This window comes from Choloepus didactylus, chromosome 3 (assembly GCF_015220235.1).
Source record: "Choloepus didactylus isolate mChoDid1 chromosome 3, mChoDid1.pri, whole genome shotgun sequence".
NCBI lineage: Eukaryota > Metazoa > Chordata > Mammalia > Pilosa > Megalonychidae > Choloepus > Choloepus didactylus.
Genome location: NC_051309.1, coordinates 117,563,918 through 117,584,415, shown reverse-complemented (window position 1 = coordinate 117,584,415; position 20,498 = coordinate 117,563,918). Strand labels below are relative to the sequence as shown.

General features: G+C 40.4%; 1 protein-coding gene across 8 annotated transcripts in view; it reads right to left on the bottom strand.

Annotated features, from left to right (window-relative positions):
* The window catches only part of SGMS2 (sphingomyelin synthase 2), a 95,676-nt gene extending 75,802 nt beyond the window's left edge, over window positions 1-19,874 (bottom strand). For 6 of the 8 annotated variants that reach the window (XM_037830419.1, XM_037830414.1, XM_037830413.1 and 3 more), the window contains exon 1: window positions 18,957-19,326. The gene's annotated coding sequence lies outside the window, so the exon portion shown is untranslated. Of the gene's footprint in view, window positions 1-863; window positions 1,611-18,956; window positions 19,327-19,427 lie in introns of those variants that run through there. The other 2 variants (XM_037830417.1, XM_037830415.1) reach the window with 2 other exon arrangements.
* Between the last annotated feature and the right edge of the window lie 624 nt (window positions 19,875-20,498).

The following is a 20,498-nucleotide window of genomic DNA, read 5'->3' as shown; positions in this document are numbered from 1 at the left end:
TGGAAACTTTTAAAAGGTTATTTATTAATTTTTTTTTTTTTAGCAAAATGCCATTTGTGGTGATGTACCACCAAGCAGCAAAGAGGTCAGCCTCTCCGGTTAAATATAGTATAATTATATAGTTTATAAAATTAGAGCAAAATGTACATAGTTACTATGATTACTACTCTTACGCAAATGAAATGCTGTCTTTGAAAATAAAAATAAAACTAGAAGTACAAAGGAAACTAGATATGGATAAATATGAATTAAGAGAAAGACAAATTTGGGGGGCTATTAGAAGCACAGATATATAAGGACAGGCAGCTGCCACATAGTGTTCGTCTCTACTAAGGAAGAGAGGACGTCTGTCCAGAAGCAGAGTCATGGCTCAGGATACATGTGCCTGTTACTGCTAATCAGACAACCAAGGATCCTTTAGTATATATGCCTGAGTAGGATAATGGAATGAACCGAATAGCTATACCTGAGTAGTAATTTAACCAGCAGTACACTTGTGCTATCTATCTCTTCCTTAGGAAATCTGCTCTGGATCCCCAGCCTTTCAAGTCTGTAGATTCTATAATCCATTTCCTCTAGCTATTATTTTCTCTCTCCTAATCTGTTATCCTTGCTCTTAAGATTTCTAAGAGGTTGTTTACTTTCTAGCCCCCTCACTAGTTATCAGTACTTTGTTTCTCTTGTGAGAAACATTTTTAAAAAAATGAATTTATATTATCTTAGCTTATTTATAGCATTTACCTCATTTATCTAGTGTGTCCTTGATCTTTCCTAGATCTCCACCTCCAACAATTCTTCCAAGCAATTTCAAAGCAAATACATATTAGCATATTTACATACATTTGATTAAGCCCCTATCTTACCCAAGCAAAGTCTTGCAAGGTCTTCTTTTAAGAATTGAAGGATGATGTGTAGAGACAACAAAGTAGGAATCAAAGAGATCAGGCTTAATTTTGCTCTCGGGACTCCAAACAGTTATTTGGCGCCCAAATGAAAGATACAAAGCACCAGGAGCAAACTGGAAAAAGGGAAGAAGAAAGAAGGAAGTAAAACGAGGAGAGGCAAACTAGTAAAAGTTTTTGCAATGGAATCTTGAGCAAGATAGAGGAAGATGAAGCAAAGCACTCAGAGGCCTAGGATGATGAAGGTCTATCCAGTGGGGGGAGGAAGGGGTGACCAAGGCTAGGAATGTAAAGCAGATGTCCTGCTCCTGGGCTGTAATGGGCTGTGTCACAAAATGGGACGCTGATACCTAATCGAGTTACTAAGACAGCTGCATGCTCTTACCTTGGGCTTTCCTCTATGCTTCTATAACATGTTAATTTGTAAAACAGTCTTAGGGTTGGATACATACTCATCCTTTTTGAATGGGTTACTTTACAGCTACAATTGAGAATTGCACATGGAATCCAGCTGACCACCCTGAATGCCTTCTAAAAAGTAGTACTCCATTGCACAGTGAATTTACTCTTCAGTCCTGGACCAATGGATGTGAGGTCTTTGAGCTTTTTCCCCTGGAAGCACCCTTAGGATAGAAGCTAACCTAAGGACTCTGGTCCTCAGAGCACCACCTCCAATTTCCCCTTGCCAACACAATCTTCCTTTATTTCTCTTGACAACAACATCCATGACAATTCACAGCTGACACCACACTACTTCCACTACTTCTGCTTCCAAACACAGTATTAAGAAACTATTAGTAACACTTCCTGTGGTTTATAAAGAAATATTTAATAATAAAACTAGCTCATCGACAGCTATACTTGTCAAATTCTGGTTATGTTTAAAGAATCAATCCCAAATGTCCTTAGAATAAAATCAAATTTCATTGAAATGAATAAATATTATGTTTTTGAGAATAAATGATTCAAAAAAGCCTTTTATTAATATTTTCTTAAGTTTCATGTTGAAGGGAATCAAAGGATTCTCAGAATTCAAAAACAGCTAATTACTTCTATTTAAAAAGGGTGAGTATGTGTCCAACTCTAAGATTGTTTTACAGATAACATTTTAATAGATGCAAGGGTCAAGGACACTATTTTAAAAGTCTAGCCTCATTTGCTTTATTGATTGTAGCAGAGCATGTTAGGCTCTCAACTGTCTGTGCAAATGGGGCAGAGAACAAATGAAATGTATGGACTAACACCACATATTACCTTTATTTTGTCTTGTCTACTAAACCATTTGGAAAGAAGTCTTGTAAATTACGCCCCTCTTTGTAGCTTCATAATTTTCTTGCTCTTTGTTCACCTTCTAAATGCAATTTACTTGTCAAGAAGGAAAACAAAACGAAGGCTTAGATTATTCTGATGGATAAAAGAGTCTTGAAAACAAATTGAGATCTACTTGTGACTGGTGTCTGATGAAGGAACAATACAAGCAAGCAATCACTACAAAATTCAGAGTTGTATCTGAAAGTTAGACTAAGCCTACCTCCACAATTCATTAAGGCACAATGGAAATTATATCAAAAGACAGTCCATTAAGATTGGTACACCTTACTTCTGTTCATGACTGTTTGCCAGATATTTAGAACTAACTTGGTCTAAATTTCTCTCATACACACATACACACACAGAATTAGATATAGAAAAAGAAAGCCAGACAACTTCCTTCACCTATTTTGAATATATATATCTCTACAATCCTCCCAACCTAAAATATGTGAATTATCCTTGATAAAGCCATGTCCTTGAGACATATTATAATCTCTTAGCACCTTCACCATTGAGAAGAACCACAGTGATAAAAGAACAATTGTAACCCCTGTGGTAGCTTGAATTATGTATCCCAGAAAAAGACATGGTCTTAATCTTAATCCATTCCTGGGGTTGTAAATCCCCTGAAAACAGGAACTTTTTAGTCATATGTGGTCCAGTTGACTGAGAGTAAGCCTTAATCCTATTGCTGAAGGCTTTATGAAGAGAAAGGCACAGTGGAGGAGCCAAAAGTCAGAAGTCAATGGAACCTCATCGTCATGTGATGAAAAAGCGAAGGAACCTGAAGGATTGCCAGCCAGTCAGAGTGATACCCAGCCCAGGAGGAAACAAACCTTCTAGCTTCTGGAACCATGAACTAATAAATTCCTGTTGTTAAGCCAAACTGTTGTGTGGTATTTGTACAGTTGCCTGGAAACTAAAACACACACACCCCTTAATTTCCCTCTTTTAAAAGAGTTACCAGTAACCCAAGTCTTATAGTTCAATTTGTTCTCAATTCTGGTAGACAAATGTCGTACTGCCTCTGAAATACAGTATTAGTCATATTCTTCCTTTTTATCCCTATTGGTAGTACCCTTGTCATAACCTTCAACACCACGTTCCACAAAAGCACTGAACCAGTCTGCCAAATTAATCTTCCTAAAATTGCAACTCAATGCACATCCCTATCTTCAGGCTATAGAATAAAACTATCTTCCTAAATCTGGTTTTTACTAAGTATATCCTGGAAATGTCACCAAATTGGATTAAGGAGACTAATTAATCCCAGCCTTCCCAGTAATCTAATTCCAAATTTAATTCCAACATTTTTATTTCACCCTTTCCAACCTCAAGGTACATAACTTAACACCAATAAAAGTCCATCTCTGCCCCAAAATGAGCCCCAGAGACACTAATGGACAGAGCATACATCTTCAACTGAGGTACAAATTGTTGTTGTTGTTGTTTTTTATGTCATTAATTGTATTACTGATCTTCCCACACACTGGATCCTGGTTCCAAGGTTTCCACAATCACATGGTCACACAATAAAAGCTGTATACTTATACAGTTATCATCAAGAATCAAGGCTACTGCATTACAGTTCAACAATTTCAGGTAATAAATTAGTTCTTGGGGGGTGAAAAAAATCTTAGCTGTTATACTGGTTTGTGCTCTTTTAAAAGGTATTTAAAACTTCATGGGGGGAGGGAGTGGGGCAAGACGGCAGCATAGGGAGGTGTGGAATTTAGTTAGTCCTCTGAAACAACTAGCATATAGCCAGGAACAACTAGTAAATAATCTGGAACAACTGTGGGGGGACATCTGTGACCGAACACACATAGTACACCAGTCTGGAAGGGGTGGAACGGCTGAGATCACAGCATAAGAACTGTAAGTAAAGCTCCCTGTGCTGGTTTGGATACATTATGTCCCTCAAAAAGACATGTTTTAATCCAATCTTGTGGGATTTTTGGATTAGCTTGTTTCCATGGAGATGTGATTCACCCAACCGTAGGTGATAATTTTGATTATATTATTTTCATGGAGTGTGGCACCACCCATTTAGCATGGAACTTGATTAGTTTACTGGAGTCCTTTAAAAAGAGCCACATGCTTGCTGACGCAGATGCTTAGACATGCTTGGAGATGGAAACAGAAGCACGTTTAGCTAAGAGATGAAGCCCCGAGTTTTCCCTGGGATGTGCTAAGACAGGACCCTCAAGAACTTAGAGAGAAACAACCTGGGAGAAAGAACCAAGAACAAGGGCCGAAAGAGGAGCTGGAACACTACCTGGGATACATCCCGAGTAATTTGGACAGAGAATAAAAAATGTATTTGCAACCCCCCCTTGAGGGACTGGGAGAAAATTGGAAATATTAAACTTCCCCACCTGGGGAATTCCTGATATTCTTGCAAACATTGGGGACTGCCATTGTAGTAGACTGAGCCCTCAATCTTGGGGCTTGCCCTCAGGAAGACTTATTGCAAAGGAGAGGCTAAGCCTACTTATAATTGTGCCTAAGAGTCACCCTAGAGAACCTCTTTCGTCGCTCACATGTGGCCTCTCTCTCTAAGCCAACTCTGCAGGTAAACTCACTGCCCTCCCCTCTATGTGGAACATGACTCCTAGGGGTGTAAATTTCCCTGGCAACTTGAGACATGACTCCTGGTGATGAGCCCGGACCTGGCATTGTGGGATTGAGAAAGACTTCTTGACCAAAAAGGGGAAGAGAAATGAAATAAAATAGTTTCAGTGGCTGAAAGATTTCAAATGGAGTTGAGAAGTCATTCTGGAGGTTATTATTATGCATTTCACAGATATCTCTTTTTAGTTTTAGTGTATTAGACCTTTCATTGGTTATTTCCATGGAGGTACTGCCCCACCCATTCAGGGTGGGTCTTTACTGGATCACTGGAGTACTTTAAAAGGAGCAACACAGGCCCAGACATAGAGCAGCTGGAGCTAAGAGAGGACAAAATGCACCAAGAGCAACACTTTGGAGAATACCATTTTGAAACACAACCTGGGAGCAAGCAGATGCCAGCCACGTGCCTTCCCAGCTAACAGAGGTTTTCAAGATGCCATTGGCATTTCTTCAGTGAAGGTACCTTGTTGCTGATGCCTTACCTTGGACACTTTATGGCCTTAGGACTGTAACTTTGTAACCAAATAAACCACCTTCATAAAAGCCAATCCATTTCTGGTATTTTGTAAAAGGGCAGCAATAACAAACTGGAACAATTAGAATAGCTAGAAGGAAATACCCAAAACTATTGACCTGCAATCCAGTAGCCTTGATTATTGAAGACGACTATATAACTATATAGCTTATAAGGTATGAGTGTGTGTCTGTGAAAACATCGAGGCTCACACTCCATTTATCCAGTGTGCGCACAGATGAGTAGAAAAAATGAGTACATAAAGTAAATGAATAATGGGGATGGCCGGAAGTATGAGATGTTTTGGGTGTTCTTTCGTAGTTTTATTTTTATTTTTATTCTTATTTTCATTTTTATTTCTCAGTTTTATGAAAATGCTCAAAAAAGTGATTGTACTCATGAATGCACAATTGTATGATGATAATGTGAACAACTGACTGTACACTTTAGGTGACTGTATGGTGTGTCAATAAAACTCAATAAAATTGCATTAATAAAAAAATCTCTTGCAGCAAAAAAAAAAAAAATCACTTCTTGGGGAAAGAGGAGAAGATAGTAGGTCTCAAAAGCTTCTTGGGACGGCAATAATGAAAAAAGAAATAAAAGAGTTTGAGACATACAGTGATAGAAGAACCCAGACATGACCTCATATTTGCTAGTAATTAGCTAAATTGCTTTCAACAAACTGCTTAATCTTATTCTCAACTTGATATTCCACCAACTTCACAGGCTTTTTTGTTTGGACAAACAATCATAAATGGCCAGCACCTTCTCAAATGTTCCTTCCTGAAAGGTGTCCTTCCCTAAGCACTATGTAAAGTAGATCTCTCTTTATTCTTTCTCTGCATAAAGGATCCTCTTACTCAGAATTCCACAACTTGTCATTACATAGCTGTTGCTCATTTTAAGTGAAGTCTTCCACACCAGGTGGTGCACTTCCTGAGGGGAGGGGACCATGTCAGTTTTGTTTATAAGAATACACACAGCCTGGCACAAATACTCAGTTCTTGCCAAGTCCTTCCCCAACTTGGATTTCTCCAACATAACGAAGATATGCTAATACCAGAACTCTTTTCTGGAGATGAACTCCAAGAGATAGTCTTCAATACCAGCAATCCATTAAGTCTTCTAAAACCACTTCAAGGCTCACTAGGCCCCAGAGCACAGCCGTCAGAAATTTTCCCAAGGACCTTTAATCAAATTATTAAAATGTTAATTATGATTCAGCATTTTTACAATAATAAATTTGATATTTAAGTGGATGGTGCAGGGAAGGAATGTGCACATTTTTAAAATACAAGCTTGGGTATCAAAATAGCACTTTTTTTAATCCCCAAAGGTGCCCCAAGATTTTAAAAGCTTTTTCCTTTCCTATTCCCGTGGCTGTTGTGCCATCGTGCATATAGATAATGGAGCTGCTAATAGAGATGAGGCAATGGAACAGTTTGGGGTATAAACCCATTCCACACCTCCTAGGGGATAAAAAATCTAATGTGAATAAGAGATGAGTGCACGTAACGGGGAAGGCAAAGGCAATCTTAAGAGATATGGAAAGCCATTTTAAATCAGAACAGCTAAGGTTTCACAATATTGCCTGCTGAAAATAGCTCCTGCCCATGCAGGAGGAACCAGGTCAGTTATTATTATAGGGAAATGAGTCTCAGTAAAAATATAACAAAAGAAATCAGGGTCCTTAAGAAATGAAATTCTTTCGACTTGGTTACAACAGCAACAAAATGATGCATCTTTCTACAGCAGCGTCAAGGTATTTGGCAACATTCTATACCATAAGTTTAGATGGAAAAGGCAAAAGAAAAAAAAATTGTGTGTCTATATGTGTGTGTGTACACTATTATTGTGTGTGTGTGTGTCTGTGTGTGTGTATGTATATATACTTCATTCCCCCAGTTTTCTATTAAGTGTGCCATATAATTAGAATTACCATATAATTGAACATTCAAATCAGGCCCGTTTTGAGAACGAAAGCACCTTATTAATTAAGAATTACACCAGGATAATAGGAATACACCCAGAATGTCCTTGGCAAACCAGACATATGATCACCTTACCCTATAATGAAGTCCATGGAAAACTGCAAGATTTCATGAAATAAAAAAGTTATTTTTAAAAAAAAAAGGTTTTAAGAAATGTATTTTAAAAGATGACATCCACCTGGGAGCAACATCCTATTAAACAAAGGATATAAGTTAAAGAATGAACTTTAATATAAAGAATTTATTTTAATATGACCAGAATCTAAAATTAATATTTTAAGGAAGCCAATCCCTTCTAAAATATAGGCAAACCCCATATACACATTTCTGTACCATGGTCTATGGTACCTTTTAGTTATTTGTTCTTAGGAAACATTTGCACAAAGACTAGATTTATATTTTCTTCTTGCTTCTATCCTTCCACCTAAAGGAATAATCCTCCATTAGCAATACACTTCATATCTCCACAGCAACTAGTATAACTGGAGTGTTGCAACAGGAGGATAATTAAGTGGAAAACAAAGTTATAGAAGTAGTGTAGAAGAAAAAGAAATCATTTCCACTCAGCCTTGGTGGGAGAATAATTATCAAAACAGGGAAAACTTGCTAAAAAGAACTGTTCCCTTTCGAGTTACTATTTAGTTGCTGCTTGGCCAGTGAAGCCCAAACTTTCCAGGGCTTTAAGACCCTCAAGCGTGCAATGAAGCAAATACAAGTTTCAGAAATAGTTTACTGTATACAGTCACTGCAGATGACTGTCTACAAAACTCGAGATAGGAAAGAGGGAAAGTTTCTGAAACAGGTGAGAAGTGATTTCACAGGTTTTCACATATGGTCTCCCTGAAAGGATCTGGGTTACAAGGGAAACTTCCAAGAAGAGAAAACTCAAGCCAAGCAAGCCTTCAGAATCAACTGCTGGCAACTGGCTGGAAGGAGAAGGAGAAGGTGACAAATGCTGGGCAAAGGGCATCTTTAGTTCAAGCAAGGCAGTGGCTACAGAAGGCTGATGGTGTGGGAAGAGCGTGGCAGACTGGGAATCAGGAAACCCAAGCTCTTTACTTGCTCTGCCTGACAGAACACAGTGGTAGGCAACACAAGCAAAATATCAGTATTCCAGAACACTCAATGCATTAATTTGGCAGATGTGTACTGAGTGTCTGCATGATGCTAAGAAATATGAAAAATGTATAAATCCCACTCTCAAGGAGCTGAGAGTCAGGAAGGAATACAGTATCAACAGAAAATCATATTACAATATGGTAGTCCAATGTCAGGGAAAAGTTTAGGTGTCAGAAAGCTAGGGAGCACCTAGCCAATGGAGGTGGAGTGGAGAATGGGGAGAGTGAGGAAAGTTTCCAGGGGGAGATACTAGAGATTAATTCATTTGTGTGTTATATCACTCCTCTAAAAATGCTCAGCAAGATCACCGGTGTCTTCCACATTGTTAAACCCAGTGAACACTGTATCCTCATCTTGCTCAACTCCACAAGAACTTAAACAGAATGGATTACTCTATCCTGTTTTAAACACTCAATTCTTTTGGCATCCGGGACACCGCTCTTCTGGTCCTCCTACCTCATTGGTTACTCTCGATTTCCTATTTGACCCATAAACATTGTTATTTTTCAGGGCCTGACCCCAGTTTCTCTTCTCTGCCTACAAAATCTCCCTAGATGATTCTAGATTTCCATTCCCCTGACATTACATATCCCTTCTTTTCTGGCATAACTCTGGCCCTGATCTCAACCCTGAACACAGGTCTCTCCATCAGAACCAGCTATGTGACATCTACTTCCATTAGGATGATTACCAGGCAATTCAAACTACTCCATGGCCAAATCAGAACTCTGTTCCCAATAACCCCCTCACCCTTCAAAAATCATGAGGAGTCATGCTTGATTTCTCCTACTCACATCACACATCCAAACCTATCAACAAGTCTTCTTGAGTCTACCTCCCAAACTTTCAAATCCATCCAGCCCTCCATTTCCAAGACCACCAGACTAGTCCAGACCACATCACTTCTCACAAAGAGGCCAAGAGTTTCCTAACTGATCTTCTAGTTTTGACTCTTGCCCTCTTCTACTCCACTCTGTCCAGCAGCCGGAGGGATATTACAAATGTAAATCAGAGCAGGTTCCCCTTATCTGATAAATGAAATCACTGTATATTTGTTTAATACATTACAATTTAAGAAACCCTGGTATAGACATGCTCTTGCTTTCAGAGGATTCATAGTAACATGGCTAGGCAGGCAGAACGGGTAACAGATTAAGAGAAATCAAAAGGAATTTGTGTCCCAAGTCAAGTGATAATCTCCCCACCATAACCACCACCACGTTGGGACTATCATCTTACCCCAAACAAATGCCAAAGGTTTAACAAGGGACCTTGACGTGGGCATCGAGCCACATTTCGTCTGTTAGGCAACTGACCAAAAAGGTCCACGGTGGCTCTACTTCCTCCAGAATCAGTAAGATTTCTTTTTTGCTGAAACCTTGCTACTAACTGTCATTTTAAACATTTGCTAGGTATAAAAATATATAGAGAGAATCATCAAAAGTTAACTCTCACTCTCCCAGAGTGGTTAATTTACATGTAAAATAAAATAGCCCTAAAAATGTAAACACCTGCTACAACCTGATGTGTGCATAATAGTAAATTATGAGATTGGCCACATCTTTCCCAGAACCGGTATTAGGAACAAATCAAAACATAGACGGTACTAGTAACTCTCGTTATTAGGTTCTCCTTGTTGCTGTAACAAACTAGCACAATCCCAGTGGCTTAAAAACAACACAAATTTGTTATCTTGCAGTCCTCAAGGTAACAAGTCCAAAATGGGTCTCGCTGAGCTGAAATTACGGTGGCCTCAGCAGGGCTGTGTTCCTTTCTGGAGGCTGTAGCATGGAATCCATTCTCACTTTTTCCAGCTTCATAGCTAGCAGTGGATTTCTACTTGCAGGTTCTGACTCTTCTGCCTCCCTTTACCACTTATAAGGACGCTTGTGATTACACTGGGCCCTCCAGGATAACTGAGGGTCATCTCCACATTTTTACTTCATTTGCTGAGCTACCTTAATGCCATCTGCAATTGTATTTCTCTTTGTCATGTAACAAAACATATTCACAGGTCCTGGGGATTAGGACGGAGATATCTTTAGGGGACTGCTATTCCCCCTAACGTGGTCTCCAACAGTAACTGGAAAACAGTCAAAGAAACCTCAACTGTACTTGCTACTCTCCTAAAATAAGGATCTTTAACTATTTTAATTTACAATTAAAGCTAAAAAAATAAATACTGTTAGAGTAGCAGGCATAAAAACACTGCTTTTCTTGCTGAGTTGAGTGCACTGGTCAGGGAATGGGGAAACATACAGCTCCTGCATTCTGACTCAAAATCAAGGCTGACCAGAAGCAGGGGTAGGTAGGGGTTGGGAATGGGACTTGATGCTTAATTGGTAGAGTTTCTGTTTAGGGTGATGGAAAAGTTTGTCATGGGTGTTGGTTATGATAATGCTGTAAACGTAATTAACCCCCTCGAATGTATACTTGAAAGGGGTTAAAATGAAATTTTAATGTATGCACAACTAAGTGATGATACTGTGTGTGATACTCTGGATCATTTGTTATTGTATATCTCAATAAAATTGCAAAAAAAGGTGGGTGGGGTGGGGGAGAGTTTTAGGCTGTATATACATTACCATAATAAAAATATACATAGAACTGTATAACATAAAGAGTTAACCCTAATGTAACCGTGGACTATAGTTAGTAAAATTAATAATAATATTGGTTCACACTCAGCAGCTTTTTTTTCCCCCTTTACTTTCTTCTTTCATTGGGAAGCAAACACAGGGGGTAGCATGTCGCATCACGGCCAGACCCAGGACCAAGCAGCCAAGGTCAGGGCTACCAGCACAGCCAGCCTAAACCCAAGGCCACAGAGGTTTATCAAAAGTCCACCCACAGGCCGTGGTCAGCAGCCTTGCCCAGGACCCTGGGTGACGTCTTCTGTCACGTGCCTGGGATTGTGGGAAGCAGATTTCTGCCTCTGGCTTACAGAAATGGAGGGCAGCCTCCTGGAACAACCTAGAGTCCCACAGTTACCCTTGCTGCAGCATTCCCAGATGCCAACAGTGCCTTCTACTGGGGACCAGCTGTTGGAGGACTTAATGAAGGAACAGGCTTTGTTTTGTTGGTCTGGGGCTTGGTCAGCAGGAGTGACCTTCAGATAGCAAGGGATAAAAACCGTGTTTCTGGAGTCATTGGCAAAGGGAAACACATCTGCTGTGAACTGGAGAGTATCTGCCAGGGGCTAGGGGCTTCTTAATGAAGAAGAGGCATCAGAGAGACCATCCACAAGACAACCACAGAAGTCCACGATGTTGTGATAAGGGGAGGCAGTCCGGTCCCAAGTCACTGTGGCCACGCAGTGCTCCATGAACCGTCGCGGTGGCCTGTGGCTGTCAGTGTGGACTTCTGCCTGGAGTGGGCTGGTTATTTATTTATTATTCAAGCAATTGTAGGTTTACAGAAAAATCATGCAGCAAGTATAGTGTTCCCCTTTGCCCCCCCCACCCCCAAATTTTCCCTATTATTAACATCTTGCATTAGTGTGGTACCAATAATACCGCATTTTCAGTACTGGTATTGAAAATATATGACCTAAGTGTAATCCTCCACATGGCAAACCATAAGAAGCTGATAGGATGTTTGCACAAGTGCAAGTTTTCCTTTGACAAAATTACATGTGCAAGGACACAAATAGGGACCAACACTGAGCTAAAGGCTAGATTCCACAATCAACAGTACAATGGTTAAACTCTGCAGCCAGACTGCCTGCTTTCAAAACCTAATTCTGCCATTTACTAACATGTGACCTTGGGCAAGTGACTGAACCCATGTTTTAGGAGGAATAAAAGAATAATATTTCTAAGTGCCTAGAACAAATCCCGGTACAATATTGAGCATGTTTAAATATTTGTTAAATAAAATTTTAAATGTTCTTGTTGTTTGTAACTTGCCAATCACACTATAGTCCAAGGCAGCACACTTCTCAACATTAACTCATTAGAGAAACAAACGTTTTATTTACATAGAAATATATATATTCAATGACACTCTTCCAGAAGTAGCACATAGCATTAATTTTTTGATAACAATGCCCTTTGTTACTATTAAAGTTTGGTAGGAACTAACGGGGTAGTAATAATTGGATGGTTAAACAAATCCCTGAACAAATGCAAATCTCAGAAGACAGTAGCAATTATGTTAAATAAACCATCTCGGGGCCTCCTAAAGAAGGACGCATAGTCTTGGTGGGGACAGTAGGGTTTGTGAGTCTTAATGTCCTCCAGCATTTTCTGGGACAGTGGTGTTCATGGTACAATACTCCCCAGAAGGCTGAACTCTGTAAGGGACAGTACCAATTGTGCTAGACCAACGCCACCAGTGTCTGCTGGGAGTGCAGGCATATTGGCATTGCAGCTTCAAAAGCTTTTCAGCCTTCACAGCTGATATGATATACTTCTTATGAAAGTTCTTGAATGCAACAGCAGTGTACAACCATCTCCAATCATTTTCTTTTAACCCCAGAAGAAAGATGAGGTGGGGGGTGGGGGTCTGGGGATAGGATCCAGACCCCTGCTGGCATAGTCAAGATGTGACAAATGAATATCCTATCACAAAAGAAACACACTGCCTTAAATGAGAAATAAGGATTTGATGTGTGAGGTAACAGGATAGAAACTTTTGTTTCAGAAGTTAGAGAGGCAATTTATATGGAAAAAGAAAAATGTTAACCGAGCCACTGTGTGTTTATTATGAGCCAGACATTACTCTCAATGTTTTACAAACATAAAGTCATGTAATCTAAATGGTAACCTTCTCAAGTATATGCTATTTCCTTCCCATTTTACAGCCAAGAAATGGAGATGCATCCGAGTAAGCTGAGTGGTGACAGGTGGTGCTAGGACTCAAATCCAGGCCAGCCTGACTAAATCCCCTGGGGTTTGCCGCCGAATCATTTCATGACCTTAAGGCAGCACTGAGAAACATTCCATGCGATGGGTGGTAGACATACAATCCCGCATCAAAGTATACCCAAAAAATCTGACACATCTCAGAAGCTAGTAGAGGTTAAAGAAAGCGATGCAGGACATCAGCAGGTGCATGGGCACTAGAATCAACTGGTCCTGATTTCAAATCCCCACTCTACTTCCCACCAACTCTATGGCCTTAGATACATTCACCTTTGGGAACTGTTTCCACACTTCCATAGTGGAGATAACATTATTTCTATTTAGCAGGACTGTCTGAAGATGAAGATATCATTCCATTTCAATGTCACTAGTACCTGTCTCATAGTATCTGCCATTATTTAACCATCTCTATATAACTAAACAGACTCCAGCTGCTGTGAGTGGTGAAGCTTGGAGAACCAACTCAATCATTTGGTCCCTGTTTCAAAGGCTTGCCTCACATTCAGCTACTGACGTGGGCCTTTTCCTAGAAAGGCCCCCTTCCCTTTGGGCTACCTTCTAAAGGTATACCTCTGTGGTACTCCAAATAGTTTTGTCCCTCTTGCATGGCCGGTAATCCAAAGCCACTTATACTTTCTTCAACTCTCTTCCCTCCCTCCAAATAAAAGCTCATTCCTACACATTTTCTCTAGGTGTTAGGTCAGTCTTTCTAATTAAATTCTCAGGTAAGGTTTCAATGAAAAGTATCCTTAACCCTTCCAGGCGACATGTGTATGGGTGTTAAAAGGCAGCTTTCCCGGATGACTCTCATTAGCAGAGCAGACCAGAGAGGCCCTTGCACACGTCTTTCCCCAGCCAGGCCAGGCCCTCCAGGATCACACAAGCAGGATCTCAATCCCAGATCCAACAAGAGGAGCCAGTTACCAGCAGGTCTCCGGAATAAAGGCATTAGGGACAACCCTCCCAGGGACACAGAATTTACCAATGGCACATTTCCATCTTTCTTTCTGAAGTTGTTTCTCCACCTCCAGGACTATCCCTCCCACCTCTTCAGTTTGTGGAAAATATGTTAAAGCTTAATTCTGATCATGTATTTTGCATTCCTAATCATTTTAATGAATGGAGGGGATTAAATCTTGGTGATAGGCACTCATCCTCCAATTTGCCATAAATATATGGTGCTGGTTATAGGGTTTTCAATTAAATAACAATTTGTATTTACTCAGATAAACAAGTATTGCCAGGTAAACTTGGAGATGGAGATGTGTTGGGCGAATATTTCAGCTTCTTCTCAATTTTGCCTGATGCTGGCCCTGACATCTGGGTTCTTTGCCTTTCCACAGTCAAAATTTGTCATTACAAATGAGTCACAGTGCAGGCACAACCAGGCGGACAAGTGGCTCTTACCTGAAGAGCTCTCCCAGAGTCTTTCACTTGCTCTGATTTTTTTAGCCTTTTCTGCCTCTCTGACCTTGAATTTATTACCTTTCTTCTCCTCTCATCCACTCCTCTTTAGCGATTTTAGTACATGGCTTTTACTTCTCTTTTTCACTGTACAAAAGGGTATTTTAAAAGAAAACAAGTCTACATATAAAACACTAATTCAGCTAATGCTTCCACTTTAAAAAAAAAATGCTAAGATTTTCCATAAGTTTGATCTGAAAGTTGAGTAACACGATCAACCTAAGACACAAAACTGTAAGATTGTATATTAAATTGTAATCAAATCAAATGATAAGAGTTTGGTAGTAGGAAAAACCAATTAGCAAATAACTCATTATCCTATTTACACTTTAATTCTATCAGCTGTTTCTTTAAATTCTATTTTGAGTTACAAGTCATTATAGAAATTAATTGAACTGATTTAGGTTTCTGCACATGAAGAGGCTGAATTTACCACCACTCACATTCCAATACCTGTATCAAAAAACATAAGAATAAATTAACAAGCATTGAAAATGGAAATTCAAATTGACTCAGAGTAGCACAGAAGTTGTGATATTATAGTAAGACATAAGAAAGTGTAAATGAAGAGATGTTTTATAATTAAAATAAAAATTAGCTAATGGAAATTTCTTGCATTTACATTAAATGAACCCCACAATGTCTTATTTCTAAAAATGGTATTTTTCAAGAGACCAAACTTTTCATGAGATCAAACAACAAATTTTTAAGGTTTAAAACAGGTGACCTCTTTAAAAGCAATGAAGTTTATTCTTAATCTGGTGATAATTCTACTAAATGCAACACTTGAAAATATTTAACTTATTTATCTGACTGGGTACTAAGGAAGCAAACTGTAGAAGTAGAATTTATTTCAGATTGCTGCCAGGCAAAATTAGCACTGTCCATTCTGCTATAGCTCCCCAAGAAAGAAGTTAATGTTTTTGGCTAGTAGTAACAATAACACAAAAACAAACAGTATTTAAGAAAGCCTGTAGGTTTCATTTCATCTGATAAAACCTCTGCACAAGAAGCTACTGACACACTGTGCAGCTCACACAAAAGGTTGATACAGTTGCTGAAATCTTAGACAAACACTACAGGTACATAGAAATTAAAACTCTTAGGTTTTTAATTAAAGAGAAAGGAGAAAGTTTTCTAATTCTGAAATATGGTAAAAAAAAAAATGAAAGGCAGCTAAATTAAACATTATATTTCACTTAAAATGTAAAATTACTGAGATAATCATGGATGTGAACACAGATATAGCTAAAAGGATATTTAATGCAGAGTTGTTTAAAATAGTGAAAACTGGAAACAAAGTGTCTAGCAATAGGGAATTCCTTAAGTCAAGATACATCCATATGATAGAACTAAAAAAGCTGTATGAGTATTTTAGTGACATGGGGAGATGTCCATCATATACACAGCTGGGTGAAAAAAGTAAGTTACAAAGTAGTAAATAGCGAATGAACATAGTTTTGTAAAGAGTAACTTTCTAGCTCCGCAATTTTAGGAAAGTTACTTAATTTCTCTAAATCAGTTTCCTCCTCAGTAAAAAGTGGATAATAACAGTACCTACCTCACAAGTTGGAGTAATTACTATAGATTCCGTGGATAGAGCAAATGGCACATTGTAAACTTAACACATGTCAGCTCTTTGTATTATACATGCATGGGGTGAAAAAGAATGGGATACAATAGTGGTTTTCTGCATGGGATTATGGCTGATGGTTTTACCTGTACTTTAAAAAATTTCTAAAGCAACACACTACTCATAATATGGGGGAAAATAAATTGGAATATTCACACACAATATTTCTTTTAGAAAATCTACCATAGTAGTTAGTGATCACAGTAACTAAATCTTGGTTGAGCTAAATTGATCCTTCGGATTTTGATTAAACAAGTTTATTCTGGAATGTTTAGCCATTATCAGTGGGATGCAGCCTTTGGCAGCCTAACCACTTCTTGTTTCCTTCCAACTCCCCACCCCTTGCTCACTTCTGGGATTCTTGCTCCTTGCACAGCACCCACCCCCCCTTTTTTTTTCCTTCACCATAATCAAAGTCTTGGGTCTCCCTCTACCAGACTGTTAAGCCTCAAGAATAGTGCCACTGTCATCTTCATCTTAGCATTGCTGGAGCTAATACAGTGGCTGGTATATAGCAGTTGCTCACTAAATGTTCACCAAACGAATGAACAAATTTCTGATAGTATTTCGGGATAGAGGGTTCAAATTCTCTCATAAGATAATTAGATAAAGATAAGTAGGCTAATCAAGTCTGAAACCATTTAGAATTTTCAGTAATTGTTCCTTAAAAAATAAAAAGGAAAAAGAGGAACAAACATCTCACCTTGAAGTATCATTTCTTAAAAAAAAAAAAGTTCTCATTTTATCCCATTATCTGTTTTAATAGACATAAGATATTACTATTTTTCTTCTATACTATGGTCCAGGTGCTTTAAAATATTCTATTTAAGGTTCCAGAAAAATCCAATAGAATTTAAGTAATTTGCTTCCCAAGTAACACAGCTAATAAGTTACCGAGCCTAATTAGCCTCAGGTCTTCCTGATTCTGATATGATGTCCATGATCTCTCTACACCACACTGTGGGGGAAAAAAACATCTCCTATGACTTTGACCCTAAAAACTGTTGTTATAGATATGGTAGGACCAAACGTTTTCAATAACTCTTGAGAAAATGCTTAAGATCCTTCCAAATATTTCTCATGGCTTTTGTGAGGTTCCATGAGAATAGAAACTGAGAAAAAGAGAGCAGCAAATCAAAGGTGTCTAAAGTGTTTTCCCTCCAGGTTCACAAGTCATCCAGCTTTACTTAAAAATGAAACCAAAGAACCCCAATTAAACATTAACTAGTAAAAAAACACTTCAACCAGAGGATTATTGTGAAGTAAGAATATTAGCACACCAAGGAGAATTTAACACTGCTTCTTAAAAAAAAGGTAAAGGTAAGGTTAGAGAGGCTTCCACACTTCATCCTTCCTCCAAATACCAGTTTTTCCACTTTCAACCACTGTTATGATGTTTAAACAGTAAATGGCAAGTTCCAATTCCCTGTAGCAGTCCCCAAACAAGGTGGGACACAAAAACCTTTCAGGTATCCATCCTGAAATGTTTAACTTCCTGAAGATATCACTTAGCACAGAATTTGCAAAAGATATCCCGAATATGAACTTTCCATGCTAAACCCAGCCTGCCAGGTTTAAAAGTAGGAAATTTATTGATATAGTTGAATATTTTCTAAACCAGTTGATAATTTAAGATTATTTACATATAAACTGCAACAATTTGTTGAGGTCTCCTTTGTGCCCTGCTGAAGTAGTGATAATCCCCATTTTACTTGTTCAGTGTTTAAATAATGTGTCTGAGGATCTACAGATTATAGATGAAACTAGGAGAAAAACCAAGGATTTGAAAAGTTAAGTATAGATTCAAAATCCACGCTCAACCCACAGACACTGAACAGTTGAATCTCTTCAAAATTTAGTATACACATCAAAAGAATTTTAAGGTCACATTTGAGCATGCAAGACTTGAAACGGAAATATGGCTAAGATTAACAAACTTAAAAAAAGTTTACAGGACATGGTATTTGAGTTCTTTCAAGATGTAACCGCAGGTTATTAACGATTATCCATATTCCGCGGATCCTGACCGAGGTCCACTCATTCTCACATTTTTGCGCTAAGAAAACCAAGTTCCTTAAGGGGAGCTGCTCTGGAGCGCCAAATGTTGAAAGGTTTCGTGGTGGGCAGCCCCAAACTGTGCTATTTCTGTTCACACATCATCAATAAGTGCCTCTCAAGAAAGAAAACGACAGTCCCTCCTCCACCACCTGAACTTCAGCCCTGACCTCCTGAGTGGCTTTGGACAAGCTAAGGTTAACCCATATCCCTTCAACACCAGGACCAAGTTACCCGAAACGGTTGCAAATAAACGAGTGGAATGCTCAGGGCAATGATAGTAAGCCACACATCCCTCCTCTATCAAACAAAATCCAAGGAAGGATGCCCTAGGGGTGGGGGGTGGAGGCAGCATTAGAGCCACGTCCCCGTTTCTTAATCCACCTTCTTCCCCTCCTCTCGCTTCTCAGCACGCCCCGCTCCATAGCCCATCCTCCTCCAGCCTCTCCGGGAGCACCTTACCCGCTCTCAGCTGTGGCTCCAGACACTCCCCGCTGAAGGCACTTGCTCCCGGGCAGGGGATCTACTGAGGGACGACGGAGCCCGCTGCCGCAGCCGCCGCGGCCAGCTCCAGCCGCCGGCACCTTCGGGCCGCAGCCGCCAGAAAGTTTGCTCGTGGTCTACGCCCGCTCGCGCCGCGGCCCCGCGAGGCGAAGCACCTCTCCGGGTCCCTCCCGCGGCCGCCACCCCCGAGGCCGCACTCGGCGGCGCCGCTGCACCCGCCGGGCTTGCGGCGGCCGAGGGCGGCTCCGTGCGCGCCGAGGGCGGGGTCTTCCCGCCCCGCTCGGTCCGCGGCGCGGCGCTGGGTGTTTACCGCGGCCCCGCAGCCCGCTTTCCCCGCCCGCCGCGCGCGGCCTGCGCCTCGCGCGCTTCTGACATCATTCATTCTCTCACACTCTCGCCCGCCCACTCCATTTCCAAACAGTGACTCACCCCGGCCGGGTGACGGCGCCGAAGTGGTGGCAGCGACCTCTCCTTCTGCCGTGGCTCTCCCGGCACAGAGCGGAGCTAGAAAAACCGGTGCGACTGCTTAAGAAGAAATCCCCAGCCGACCCTCCCCTTTCCCAGCCTTTCAAGGTGCAGGGAAGGAGGGGCTTGGCAGGCAGGACGGAGTGGCTCCGAGCGGAAAGGCCCCGCAGCGGACCTCCCGGAGCGGCGACACTGATCAATCTGGGAAAGTTCTTGGGGTGCACTCCCCGCAAGTTTCAAGGGTAGGGCCGGAAAGGGATTCCGCCACCTCCGCACCACGCCTGATTCAGGAACTGCTTCCTGACTGAAATGAGTGGGTTTGGGGGCACCGGTGTTTATTTAAAGGGTGTTGCCCGGGCCTTCGCCAAAGAAGTGGGTTCCAAACCTGACACCGTTGCCTGGCAGGCTTAGTCATCAGTCCGCTCGGTGGCAACTGTAAAAGTGTGAGCTGGGAGGGAGCTCCAAGCTAATGAAGCTAATAATACTTTCCCTTCGGTGACTTACCACTGTGTCATTTGTCCTGTTAATTGATTTGCTTCTCATTTAGGAAAAGAAACCGTAACCAAAATAAACAGTGAAAGAGTGGTTCCCTGCTCAGCTGAACACTGCGCTTTTCCGCAGCCTTTGAGGCACAAGGCGGCCGTAGTTAATGTTTTTAGAAGGAGTGTTGCCGTCTTAAAATTGGTCAGAGCTCTACATTTTGTTGGAGTTGCTATTCATATACACCTGCTCGGCAGTTTTTCAAAGTAAATGATGGTGGTGGCCTCAGAGATTCTAACTAGGATGACCAATCAGAGGAGATTTGGCCAAGTACTTATTGAATTTCATTGACAAAAAAATGTTCTATGTTAATTTTTGCTTCCTGACAAGGTAATTATGCTTAGAATTTGCACTGGTTTAGGGGTGCTTACATACTAATCAACAAAATAATCAGAGGGATTTCTTAGGTGCTTGGTATGGATATAATGTTGGTAAACAATTTTTATTAAACACGCTGTTAAAAAAACATACAAGACAGCCGGAACAGACAACTGT